This window comes from Monodelphis domestica, chromosome 4, assembly GCF_027887165.1.
Source record: "Monodelphis domestica isolate mMonDom1 chromosome 4, mMonDom1.pri, whole genome shotgun sequence".
Taxonomy (NCBI): Eukaryota; Metazoa; Chordata; class Mammalia; order Didelphimorphia; family Didelphidae; genus Monodelphis; species Monodelphis domestica.
The window spans coordinates 150194377-150208313 of record NC_077230.1 but is presented as its reverse complement, the minus strand read 5'-3'; the positions used below and the strand labels follow the sequence as shown (position 1 = coordinate 150208313).

General features: G+C 32.5%; 1 protein-coding gene across 11 annotated transcripts in view; it reads right to left on the bottom strand.

Moving 5' to 3' along the window:
* MBD5 (methyl-CpG binding domain protein 5) overlaps positions 1-13937 on the bottom strand; it is a 447080-nt gene that overhangs the window by 177588 nt on the left and 255555 nt on the right. The window contains exon 4 of one of the 11 annotated variants that reach the window (XM_056797192.1): positions 5696-5775. The exons of the other annotated variants lie outside the window; for them this stretch is intronic. The gene's annotated coding sequence lies outside the window, so the exon portion shown is untranslated. The remainder of the gene's footprint in view (positions 1-5695; positions 5776-13937) is intronic. 11 annotated transcript variants of the gene reach the window in all.

The following is a 13937-nucleotide window of genomic DNA, read 5'->3' as shown; positions in this document are numbered from 1 at the left end:
TGACATTAGAATGCTGAAACAAAGGTATTTTCTCATCTCGTCTTTAAAGACAGGAATGATTACTATAATAACACAACATTAACTTTTTCTTTGTTGTGATTATTCATTACAATTTAAAATGAATGTGTATTATTTTCCTGGCTCTGATTATTTTATTTTTTACTGTACATCAATTCATATAGGCCTATACAGATACCCCTTCCACATAGTGACTTTCCCCATAGGAGTTTTGATATATCTATTACAGAAATATTTAAGAGATTAAATGGGAATTTTGGGAAAAAATTTTTTGGAAGCTGTAAATGATATGCAAAGGCCAGCAGATGAGGTAGAAAAAGTTTAAAAACAAAAAATATATAAAATATGTATATATACATAGTATTGTATATTATCAACATAGTTTATCTTTTAATGCCATAAAAATACACAATTTCTTTTTTAATATTAGTACAATTAAAGAGTTAAAGTTTATGAAAAAAATATGAAAACCAGAAGATGAAACAAAGACTAGAAAAGTGGAGATATATTAATATTGACCTACCTATAGCCTATGACTAAATATTTAACCCAAATTTTATGATAACATACTATGAACATCCCATAAAAGAAAAAAGAAAAAAATAAGTTCTCTGGTGTGATGGAAGGGCCAAGGAACTTTATGTGGATGTTTCCAATCACTAGAATCATACAATTACCATTAACCCATGATGTGGAAGGGACAAATATAGTTGTTTATCAATTTTTCTTTTTACCTGTTCATAAGGGAAATGCATTTTACCTGTGTACCATAACTTGTTAGCCAATGAGTAATTGACAGGTACCTTCTTTTGTTCCCAATTCTTTGGTAGCAGTAAAGTCCTTTTAGATTTTGGTGTCAACAGTATTAATGGAATCCCACTTTAAGAATCTGATTTTCAATAAAATACCTAGGAATCTATCTCCCAAGACAAACACAGGAACTATATGAACACAACTACAAAACACTCTCCACTCAACTAAAACTAGACTTGAGCAATTGGAAAAATATTAACTGCTCATGGGTAGGACGAGCCTATATAATAAAAATGACCATCCTACCCAAACTTATTTATCTATTTAGTGCCATACCCATTGAACTCCCAAAAAATTTCTTTACTGATTTAGAAAAAAACCATAACAAAGTTCATTTGGAATAACAAAAGATCAAGGATATCCAGGGAAATAATGAAAAAAAAACACAAATGATGGGGGCCTTGCAGTCCCAGACCTTAAACTATATTACAAAGCAGCAGTCATCAAAACAATTTGGTACTGGCTAAGAGACAGAACGGAGGATCAGTGGAATAGACTGGGGGCAAGAGCCCTCAGCAAGACAGTATGCAATAAACCCAAAGATCCCAGCTTTTGGGACAAAAATCCACTATTCAATAAAAATTGCTGGGAAAATTGGAAGACAGTGTGGAAGAGACTAGGAATAGATCAACACCTCACACCCTACACCAAGATAAATTCAAGATGGGTGAATGACTTAAACATAAAAAAGGAAATCATAAGTAAATTGGGTAAACACAAAATAGTATACATGTCAGACCTTTGGGAGGGGAAAGACTTTAAAACCAAGCAAGACATAGAAAGAGTCACAAAATGTAAAATAAATAATTTCGACTACATCAAATTAAAAAGCTTTTGTACAAACAAAACCAATGTAACTAAAATCAGAAGGAAACAACAAATTGGGAAAAAATCTTCATAGAAACCTCTGACAAAGGTTTAATTACTCAAATTTATAAAGAGCTAAATCAATTGTACAAAAATCCAAGCCATTCCCCAATTGATAAATGGGCAAGGGACATGGATAGGCAGTTTTCAGATAAAGAAATCAAAACTATTAATAAGCACATGAAGAAGTGTTCTAAATCTCTTATAATCAGAGAGATGCAAATCAAAATAACTCTGAGGTATCACCTCACACCTAGCGGATTGGCTAACATGATAGCAAAGGAAAGTAATGAATGCTGGAGGGGATGTGGCAAAGTAGGACATTAATTCATTACTGGTGGAGTTGTGAACTGATCCAACCATTCTGGAGGGCAATTTGGAACTATGCCTAAAGGGCGATAAAAGAATGTCTAGTCTGTCTACCCTTTGATCCAGCCATAGCACTGCTGGGCCTGTACCCCAAAGAGATAATGGAGAAAAAGACATGTACAAGAATATTCATAGCTGCACTCTTTGTGGTGGCCAAAAATTGGAAAACGAGGGGATGCCCTTCAATTGGGGAATGGCTGAACAAATTGTGGTATATGTTGGTGATGGAATACTATTGTGCTCAAAGGAATAATAAAGTGGAGGAATTCCATGGAGACTGGAACGACCTCCAGGAAGTGATGCAGAGCGAGAGGAGCAGAACCAGGAAAACATTGTACACAGAGACTAATACACTGTGGTATAATCGAACGTAATGGACTTCTCCATTAGTGGCGGTGTAATGTCCCTGAACAATCTGCAGGGATCTAGGAGAAAAAACACTATCCATAAGCAGAGGACAAACTGTGGGAGTAGAAACACTGAGGAAAAGCAACTGCTTGACTACAGGGGTGGAGGGGACATGACAGAGGAGAGACTCTAAACGAACACTCTAATGCAAATACTAACAACATGACAATGGGTTCGAATCAAGAACACATGTGATACCCAGTAGAATCATGTGTCAGCTATGGGGATTGGGGGGAGGAGGAAAAGAAAATGAGCTTTGCCTTTAATAAATAATGCTTGGAAATGATCAAATAAAATATTATAAAATAAAAAAAAAAGAATCTGATTTTGATGGGATATATGTCTAGTAGTGGAATTTGAGTCAAAGGTACAGACATGATAGTTACTTTTAAAAATGCATATTCAAAACTGCTTTCCAGAATGGTGAGGCCAACAGATATATCAAAAGGGTATTATTATAAAAATTGTCTTTTCATGACCCTTCTAGAATTTACTCTTGCCATTTTTTGTCATCTTTATTTACTTTTCTGGATGTGAGGTAAAACCTCAGATGTGTTTTAATTTGCATTTCTCTTATCATTCATGATTGAGAGCAGTTTTCCCATGGCTAACATTAAATGTTATCTTGCCTAATAACTAGAATTGATATGAATAAAGAAATCAAGATGTTCCTGGTACTCAGTGATGACACTGCAGAGATGATAATAGAGGACAAAGAAAACAATGAAATATATTTTAGAAAATATAGTTTAGATAACCACAATAATATAAAAACTTCAGAACTCTAATCGATGCAATGGCCAATTTGTATTGTGAGGAGATATGTAAAATCATATTTTTGTCAGGCAGGTAGAGAATTATAGGGAAAAGTTGAGGCACAGTCAGATGCGACAATGCTGTCAATTTATTTTGCTTATTTATTTAGTAAAAACATATTTTGTTAAAAGAGATGGTGGCCAAGGAGTAAGAGGACATTGAGAAGTGATGGTTAGATTTAAAAATTAAAAAAAACCACAAGTAAAACCATGTTTCACTTATCGAGAATAATGTCTTCAAGAAAAGAATCAGCAGGAATTGGACACGGTGAGCACCAAATTAAATGACAGAAAAAAATGAAGTTGGTGGACAGAAAACAACTTGCTATTGATGTAGTGTTCATTTTTTAATGGTTAGACAAAAGATAAAAACTGAAACACAATTATAAGTATAAAAATAAGAATAGTTTGTAATTAAAACAACTTCAGCTTGATTTGTTTTTATAAAGTTATTCAATGAAAAATGAGGACTGGATAGAAGAAATAATGTCATTTATAGTTTACAAAAATTGCATATTTAACTGATAAAACTAGGAGACTGAAAGAACTTAGAAGTTATCTGACACAGCAAACACTTATTTTTCCAAATTGAGAGAGATAATAGCCAAAAATCACAATGATTAAGAACATGAACTTGTATTAAGAATTGAATCCACTCTAGAAATTGATGCAGAGCGAAAGGAGCAAAACCAGGAGAACATTGTACACAGAGATTGATACACTGTGGTACAATTGAAATTAATGGACTTTTCTACTAGCAGCAATGCAATTATCCAGGACAATTTGAGGGATTTAGGAGAAAGAATGCTATCCACATCCAGAGAAAGAACTGTGGGAGTAGAAACCCAGAAGAAAAACAACTGCTTAATCACATGGTTGGATGGAGATATGAATGGAGACTCTAAATGATCACTCTATTGCAAATATTAATAATATAAAAATAGGTCTTGATCAATGCTAAATGTAAAACTCAGTGGAATTACTTGTTGGCTATAAGAGGGGGGTGGGATGAGGGGAGGGAAAGAACATGAATCATTTAAGCACTAAAAAATATTCTAAATTAATTAATTAAATAAACAAACAAACAAAAAAGAATTGTATCCAAAGTAATCAGTGAGGGGGTTGAGCTAAGATGGTGGAGTAGTAGCATGGAAAGCTGGAACTGCTCTGAGAATCCTCTCAGACCAACCTTATAAAAGAGTGTCAAAATGAACACTGGAATCATAGAATGAATAAGAAGGTGGAGTGAAGTACCACTCCTGTAGAAAACAACTTTAAAGTTGGGCAGACTAGGTCTATAAATTGGGTGAAGAGGGAAACTGGAAATAAAACTGCACAGAGGAAAGTAAGCTACCCATCCACCACTGTGCTGAGTTCTGAAACTGGACACAAACCAATACTGTGACACTGGGACCTTGCCAAAAAAAATAGCAGAGCACCCCATGTCCACTACTTGAAGTCACAAGCCTTGACACAAGTTGGCAGTGAGGCCCTAAATCAATGGCAATTGGTCCATTCCAGTTTGTGGTGAAGTCTAGACTGTGGTGAAGTCTAGACTACAAGAGAAAAGTAGCTCATAGTAATGATCCTTAAAACCCAAGCTCTGCCTCTAGAGGAAATTGATTCTGTAGCTTTAAGAGATCTGAACCCACAGGCCATCATGCTACTTTGGATGAACTGAAACTTGAAGAAAACAAGAAGTATCTGAGGGTATCAGAAAGGAAAAATTAAAGTTCAACAGAGTGCACCCTCTAATCTGAAAAGAGTGTACCTTTTAAGATAAAAGTAAAAGTTTAAAAAAAAAGGTTGGGGAAATTAGCAAAACACCAAAAGAAACGCCTAAACAAACAGAAAAAAATTATGGAGACAAAGAAGAGCAAGGCACAGGCTAAGTAGGGGACAGTGAGATTAAAGCAACCACATGCAAAACTTCAAAGTAAAATGGGAATTGGTCTCAGGCTCTGGAAGAGCTCATAATATAATTTTAAAAAATCAAATAAGAAAGGCAGAAGAAAAATGGGGAAAAGAAATGAAAGTAATGCAAAAAGAAAATAGACTGAAAAGCAGAATTGATCAAATGGAAAAGTTCAAAAGGTTACAGAAGAAAATCATGCTTTTAAAGTTAAAATAGGGCTAATAGAAGCTAATGAATTCTTGAGACATCAAGAAACAATAAAATAAAATAAAAGGATGAAAAATGGAAAACATGAAATACCTCATGAAAAAATCAACTGACCTGGAAAATAGATCCAGGAAGAGACAATCTAAGAATTTTTAGATTACCTGAAAGTCATGATAAAAAACCCACAAGCATAGACATAAAATTATAAGAATTTATAAAATAAAACTACCCTAAAAATCTTGAAAAATGGGTAAAATAGAAATTGAAAGGATTCACAGATTACCTCCTGCAATAGATCTGCAAATGACGACTCCCGAGAATATGATAGTCAAATTCAAGAGTTCCCAGGCCAAGGAGAAAATACTGCAAAATAGCCAGAAAGAAACAATTCAAATAGCATGGCGTCATAGGCAGGATAGCACAGGAATTTAGCAGTCTATATATTCTGAAGGATTAAAAAATTTGGAATATGACATTCTGGAAGGAAAAGGAACTACTACTAGGTGTATAACTAAGAATCATCTACCCATCAAAACTGACTATATTCTTTCAGGGAGGGAAATGGTCATTTAATTACATAGAGAATTTTCAAACATTCCTGTTTAATAGAATCTGATGTCCAAATGAAACAAGATTCAAGAGAACAATCAAAAGGTAAATAAGAGAAAATTTACAAGAGTGAGATTGAGTTGTTTATATTGCTACATGGAAAGATATTTGTAACTCTTAAAATTTTTATCATTACTATAGTAGTTAGAAGAAGTATACATATACAGAGTGTATGAGAGTAAGTTGGTTATCATAACATGAAAAAAAATCCAGGGGTGAAAAAGAGGACTGCACTGAGTGAAAAGGGAAGAGAGAGATAAAATGCAGTAAAATTATATTGCCTACAGAGATGAGGAAAAAAATGCAAACCATTAAGCAGTGGAGAGCAGAAGGATGGTGGTGGGCAATTCTTAAACTTTACTCTCATCAAAACTGTCTTAGAGAGGGAATAACAGCCAGATTCACTATGGTATAGAATCCTACCCCATAGAAATGTAGGAGGGAAATAACATGGATGGTGGTGGGGAAGGGAAAAATGTAATGGAGGGAGAATGGTGTATGTGTGGGGTGATGAGTAGCAAAACACTTGTGTGGAGGGACAGAGTGAAAGGAGAAAGATCAAGAGTAAAAAGGGAAAACAAGATAGTGGGGTATATACAGATGGTAATCTTAACTATGAATATAAATAGGATGAATTCACCCATAAAACAGAAGCAGATAGCAGAGTGGATTAAAATCCAGATTCCTTTGATGAATTGTTTACAAGAAACACATCTGAGGTAGACAGACTCACACAGAGTAAAGGTAAGAGGATCGAGCAAAATCTGTTGGGTTTCAACTGAGATAAAAAAAAGCAGGAGTCGCAAATATGATGTCAGACAAAGCTAAAGTAAAAATAGACTTAAATTAAAAGAGAAAGGAAAGGAAATAATGCCTTGATAAAAGGTAGTACAGACAATGAAGTAATATCCATACTTAACATATATGCACCAAAGGGTATAGACGCTAAATTTTTTAAAAAACCCTTTCCTTCTGTCTTAGAATCAATACTGGGTATGTATTGGTTCCAAAGTATAAGAGTGGTAAGGGCTAGGCAATGGGGGTTAAGCGACTTACCCAGGGTCACACAGCTGGGAAGTATCTAAGGTCAGATTTGAACCCAGGACCTCCCATCTCTGGGCCTGGCTCTCAATCCACTGAGCTTCCCAGCTGACCCATAGCCCCTAAAATTTTAAAGAAGAAACTAAAAGGCTTTCAGGAAGAAATAGACAGTCAAAGTAGACTAGTAGGGACTTCAATCTTCCCCTCTCAGAGATAGATAAATCTAATAAAAAAAAACCGAGAAAGAAAAATGAATGAAATTTTAGAAAAGACAGATTTACTAGCTCCCTGGAGACAACTGAATGGGGATAAAAAGGAATATACCTTCTTTTCAGCAGCACATGGGAAGTACACAAAAATATACCATGTACCAGGGCATAAAATGTTCACAAACAAATGTGAAATAGCAGAATTAATAAGTGCATCCTTTCCAGGTCATAATGCAATAAAAATAATAAGGGTTCATAGAATAGCAACTTAAATTTCATTAAATAGAAAGAGGACACATTATATCAAAATTCATGGGATATAGTCAAAGCAGTAGTTAGGGGAAAATTTACATATCTAAACCCATCAATGAAAGAGAAAAAATGCAGATTAATGACTTGGGCATGTAACTAAAAAAACTAGAAAAGGGGCAAATTAAAAAACCTCATTAAACAACTAAATTTGAAATCCTAAAAATTAAAGGAGAAATTAATGAAATTGAAAGAGAAACAATGAACTAATAAATAAGACTATGAGTTGATTTTATGAAAAATAAGTAAAATAGAGTGTTAACGGGTGAACACAAAAACAATGAAGAGAAAATTAAAGCAATCATTAGGAGCTATATTGAGTAAGTATATGCCAATACATCTGACAATCTAGGTGAAATGGATAAATATTTACAAAAATACAAATTACCCATTTTACCAAAAGAGGAAATAAAATCTTTAAATAATCTCATATTAAAAAAAGAAATTAAACAAGCCATTAATGAACTCCCTAAGAAAAAAATTCCCAGAGACAGAAGGATTCACAAGTGAATTCCAGCAAACATTTAAGGAATAATTAATCCCAATACAACATAAACTATTTAGAAAAATAGAGAAGGAATCCTACACAATTCTTTTTATGAAATGAATATGCTTTTCATTTCATAATTAAGTAGTAAGTAAGAATATACTAAGTAGAACAAAAGCAGAGAAATAAAATTATAGGCCCATTTCACTAATGAATATAGATGCAAAAATTTTAAATGAGACTTTAGCAAGGAGAATATAGCAATATATGATCATCCACTTACTAGGTGGGATTTATACTAGGAATGCAGGGCAGGTTTAATATTAGGAAATGTAATATTTATTGGGAAAGGAAATAGGATTGGAAAAATAGGGATAAAGGGAGGTTTGTATGGGGTATATATATATCAGCATAATTGACCATACTAATAATCAAATTAACAGAAATCACATCATTATTTTAAAAGATGCAGAAAAAGCCTTCAAAAAATACAGTACCCAAAGTATAGGAAAAAATGGGAAATTCCTTACAATAATAAGTAGTATCTACCTAAAACCACAAGCAATTATCATCAGTAATGGGGATAAGTTAGAGGCCTTCTCAGTAAGATCAAGAGTGAAGCAAGGATGCCTATTATCACTTTCATTATTATTTAAATTGTACTAGAAACACTAGTAGCAATTAGAGAAGAAAAAGAAATTGAAGGGATTAAGGTAGTTAATGATGATTCTAAATTATCACTCCTTCCAGATATTATGTTATACTTAAGAGAATCCTAGAGAACCAACTGAAAAATAGTAGAAATAATTAATAACTTTAGGAAAGTTACAGGATACAAAACAAATCCACATAATCAGCATTTCTATATAGTCTCAAAAAAGTGTAGTAGCAAGAGTCAGAAAGAGATATTCCATTTAGAATCAGTCTAGACAACATAAAATACTTAGGAATCTATTTGATAAGACAAACATAGGAATTATATGAACACAATTATAAAACTCTTTTCATACAAATAAAGTCAGATCTAAACAACTGAAAAACATTTACTTCTCATGGATAGGCCATATTAATATAACAAAAATGGCAATTCTACCTAAATTAAAACTATCTAAAAACTATTTTATAAAACCAGAAAAAATAATAACAATTCATCTGGAAGAACAAAAGATCAATAATATCAAAGGAATTAATGAAAAATAAAATAAAACCATGAAGATACCTAGCAGTACCAGATCTTAAACTGTAGTATAAAACAGTAATCGTCATATCAATATGGGAGTGGCTATGAAATAGACTGATGAATCATGTTTATAATTAAAATTAATATACAATAATTTAAAATATCATATTTTATAAGATGAATTAATGATCTCTAGAAGTAACAAACAAAAACCACATGCCCACGTCGAATCTACCCGTTCAAACAGCCTGCTCCACCAATGTCCTGACCCAGGGAGGAAAGAGAGCTAGCCATAGAAGACCACCTGATTTATCTCCTGTCTACTTCAGCACATAATGACAGGGGCTTCCTGGGAAATGTAGTTCAAGGCACAAGATTTCCAATTATACACAAGGAACAGATGAGGGGCAAATAACCTGAGCAATCTAGTGTTTAATAAACCCAAAGTTCTCAGATTTTGGGATAAGTATGTACTATTTGACAAAAACTACTGGGGAAAACTGGAAAATGTGGCAAAAATTAGGTATAGAAAAATCTCAAACCCATACAATGATAAGGTCAAAATGGGTATCTATGACTTAGACTTAAAGGATGATACTATAAGTAAATCAGAGAAACATAGAATACTTTAACTGTCAGATCTATGAAAAAGGGAATGATTTTAACTGTATTAAATTTAAAAGTTTTTTAAAAACAGAAGCAATGTAACCAAGATTAGAAAGGAAACAACAAATTGGAGGAAAGATTTTATAACAAATTTCTCGTATATAAAGGTTTGATTTCTAATATATATATATATATATAAATGTGACTTAGTTATATATATAACTAAGTCACATTTATAAGAAAACAAGTCATTCTCTGATTGACAAAAGGTCAAATGTTATGAAGTTTTCAGATAAAATCAAAGATATTGATAATTATGTGAAAAAATGTTGTAAATCCCTCTTGATTAGCAAAATGCAAATTAAAGAAATTCTGAGGTTCTACCTCCCATCTATGAGGATTGGCTAATATGACAGTAAAGTAAAGGGATAAATACTGGAGGGGATGTTGCAAAATTGAGACACTAATGCATTGTTAGTGGAGTTATGAATTGATCCAACCATTAAGGAGAGCAATTTGGAACTATGCCCAGTAATACCACTACTAGATTTGTATCCCAAAGAGATTTTTAAAAGGGGGAAAGGAACTAATTGTACAAAAATATTTATAGCTGCTCTTTTTTGTGATGTCAAAGAATTATGAAGTGATATCCATCAACTGGGGAATGACTGAATAAATCCTGGGCATATGATGGTGAAGCAATACTATTGTGATGTAAGAAATGACGAACAGGATGATTTCAGAAAGAGCTGGAAAGACCTATATGAACTGTTGTAGAGTGAAATAAGCAGAACCAGGAAAATATTGTACAAAAATAACAGCAATATTATGGAATGATCCAGTGTGACAGACTTAGCTATATATAATCAATAATATAATGATACAGGACAATTCTGAAGAATTTATGACAAAGAATTAAATCTGCCTCCAGAGAAAGAACTGCTGGGAGTCAGAAAGCAGATCAAAACATTCTGATTTTTCACTTAAGTTTATTTTAGTTTTAATGTTTTGGTTTTTTATGATTATCTATTAAAAAACCCCACTATGGAACTATGTTTTGCATGATAATACATGTATAACCCATACCAAATTGTTTGTCAGCTCTGGGAGGAGGATGGGGAAGGGAGGTATTGAGACAATTTGGATCCTATAACTGGAAAACTTCTGTGGAAATTTATTATATGTAATTAGTAAAAAAAATAAAATATGTTCACAATAAAAATGAAATTATATTAAAAGGCATAATGGCATATTATGAATATTAATACCCAATAGAACAAAGAAAAGAAAAAGAGAGAAAAATAAGATGAAGGTAAGCTTTATTAGGGACCCAAATAAAAGTCAGCCTAATGGAGCTTAGAAATTGGAAAGCAGAAAAACATACAGATAAAGGATCAGGAAAAAGCGTGCAAAAATTTTTTAAAAGAAAATCTCCATGCCTAGCACCCAAAGTAGAGAAGTCACCAATTTCACTCCCCAGGACCACTGGAAGAAGAAATGGCACTAGAGAAAACAAAACCATGGGACAGAACCAGTGCTATAGACAGAGTTGACATATGCTGTGACATAATGTTCATGATACTGAAAAATGGGTGCTCAGGATAAATGAGTCAATAGACATAGCAAGGGCAACTCCAACTGCCTCACCTTTATTGCTCTTCTGTCCCAAAATTGATTTTTAGTGTCAATATATAATTACAGGTTAAAATAAAGAAAGGAGATAAGACTTATTCCATGGTAGACCTTATCCTGAACATTACAAAACTGAGGAAAAGTTACTGCTTATTAGTGTATCTGATTCATTAGCTTAACATATAATCTTAAATGCTTCCTCTAAAAAGATTCCGGGAAAGATACAACAGAGAAAACCTTGATTGATACCAGTCTGATGACCAATACAACATAGAAAAGAAAAATGGAGATGTATGCTTGCCAAAATTATTCAACATTGTCAATGGGGATCTCTCACAAACCAATTTGAAGATGACTTGGGTTTGTAGATGGCACTGCTTAATGCACAAAACCTAAATGATGCAAATATTGAGAATTAATTATATAGTCACTAAATAAAAGGTGATGGGATGTAGAGCTAGGAGGGATCTTAGAATTCATTTGGTCCAGTCACTTCATTTTTCAGGAGGAAATTGAAAGATTAAGTTACTTCCCAAGGAAAATGAAGGAAGGCCAGAATTTGAACGTGAATCCACTGCTTATAACTTTGATTGTTTTTCTACTACAAAACTCTTAAAGACTTTGAGGATTGATTACAGTTCAAGTATAACATCTGAGAATAGAAAGATGTTGTACTATTTGATAAGCATATTACATATGTAGCTAGTATAGCCATTAAAAAAAATTCTAGTTAAAAAAACAAAAATTTTCACTTACAAATGCCAGATACAACATTGTAAATCTCTACTCTGAAAAGCTCAGCAAGTTTTAGAAACTCTTGAGGGTATCCCAAATGAAAATCTACAGTATATAAAATATGTGAAAAGAACGAAAAACGAAGGGGTATGGCATAAAAGATCAATGAACAAGTTTTTAATACCTGATTATTTTCATGTGCTAATGAACTAAAAATTAAAACCTTTATTTTCTTAAAAGCACAATAAAAACATTTTTGACATTCTCTTCTTTACTCTTAAGAGTCCAAGTTCCTTTCAATTGCAAATAAGGTATGATAATGTTTCTGAATAACATTAGAAATAAGGCATGGTCTTTGCTAAAGGATATAACATAAAATGAAAGATGCTCACAAGGAATTAAATAACTAGAGTCCCTGTCATAGTCATTTTAGGTAGCCAGCTATTTCAAGACATAAGGTAGGAATACACCAAATGGGAATGTAAAAAAAAATAATAAAGTCTATCTCTATGCAAAACAACACAACTTTTTTTCTAAATTAAAATTAGGTCGTATTTGTCCTGATATTGATGCTTTATAAGTTGTAGGATGAAGCTATTATTCACTGCAATTTATAACTTAAACTACTTGACGAATCAGGAATTCATCTGCAGAACAAGCTCTTCCCCAGGCAGATCATTTCTGCTCAGACATGTGTAAAAAAGGAGAAAATTAAATTATTTTTTCAGGCTAGGTAGAGTTTATACTGAATGGAACACTATATAACATATATCATTTAATAGGAAAAAAACACCTACAAGAAAACAGAATATTTTATGGTGTAAAAAATGAAGCAAACTTTTATAAATCAAGCACAACTGATTTTTTAGAGAGAATAAAACTAATAATATAAAATATAAAATAATATAAAGGCAGCATATGGTAGATAAAGATTCATATGAAAAATATGAATTTGATAAAGTAAAATAATTTTCTCAATTCTTACATTATTAATACCTGATTGTGGGTATTCAGTTTACATAAAATACTTTTTTGTGTGATTTGTATTTTTTTAAACAATCAAACAAAGATCAAACAATCTTACTTTGGTAATATATATAACAAAGTCTTGGTTCAATCTAAGCAACTCCTTTAGTTGACATTTAAAAATTTACTGTAGTATTTTATAACAATCATAATAAAACTATACAGTTTGATGAATTATATCACATTAAGACAACTTTTACTTTAAATTGAAAAAATTAGAATTGAATTGAAAAAATTAAAAGAAAAAAGCATAAAAATTGTGGTATAAAATATTTCCTATTTTAATCTAATTAATTTTAATAAAATGTGTAAGGATTGCTTTCATTCTATAAAAATCAGATTACTATTGGATTTATAAAACATTGGGTCACTTTTAGTTTTACTTATAACTGGGGCTATGATCTTTCAAGATTGGTATGCCAAGACTATTTGTCTGGTGTGAAAGGGTGCATGTTATAGTTTAGTTGATCCCTTAGAAAGTATTTAAAAAGGGACAATTGGATTGCTCAGTGGATAGAGAGGTAGGCCTGAAGTCTGGAAGATGTAGGTTCAAATATGACCTAAGACATTTCTGTGTGATCTTGGCAAGGCATTTAACCTCAATTGTTTAGCACTTATATTTCTTTTGCCTTGTAAGTAAAACTTAATACTGATTCTAAAACAGAAAATAAGGGCTCAAAAATATGCAGTG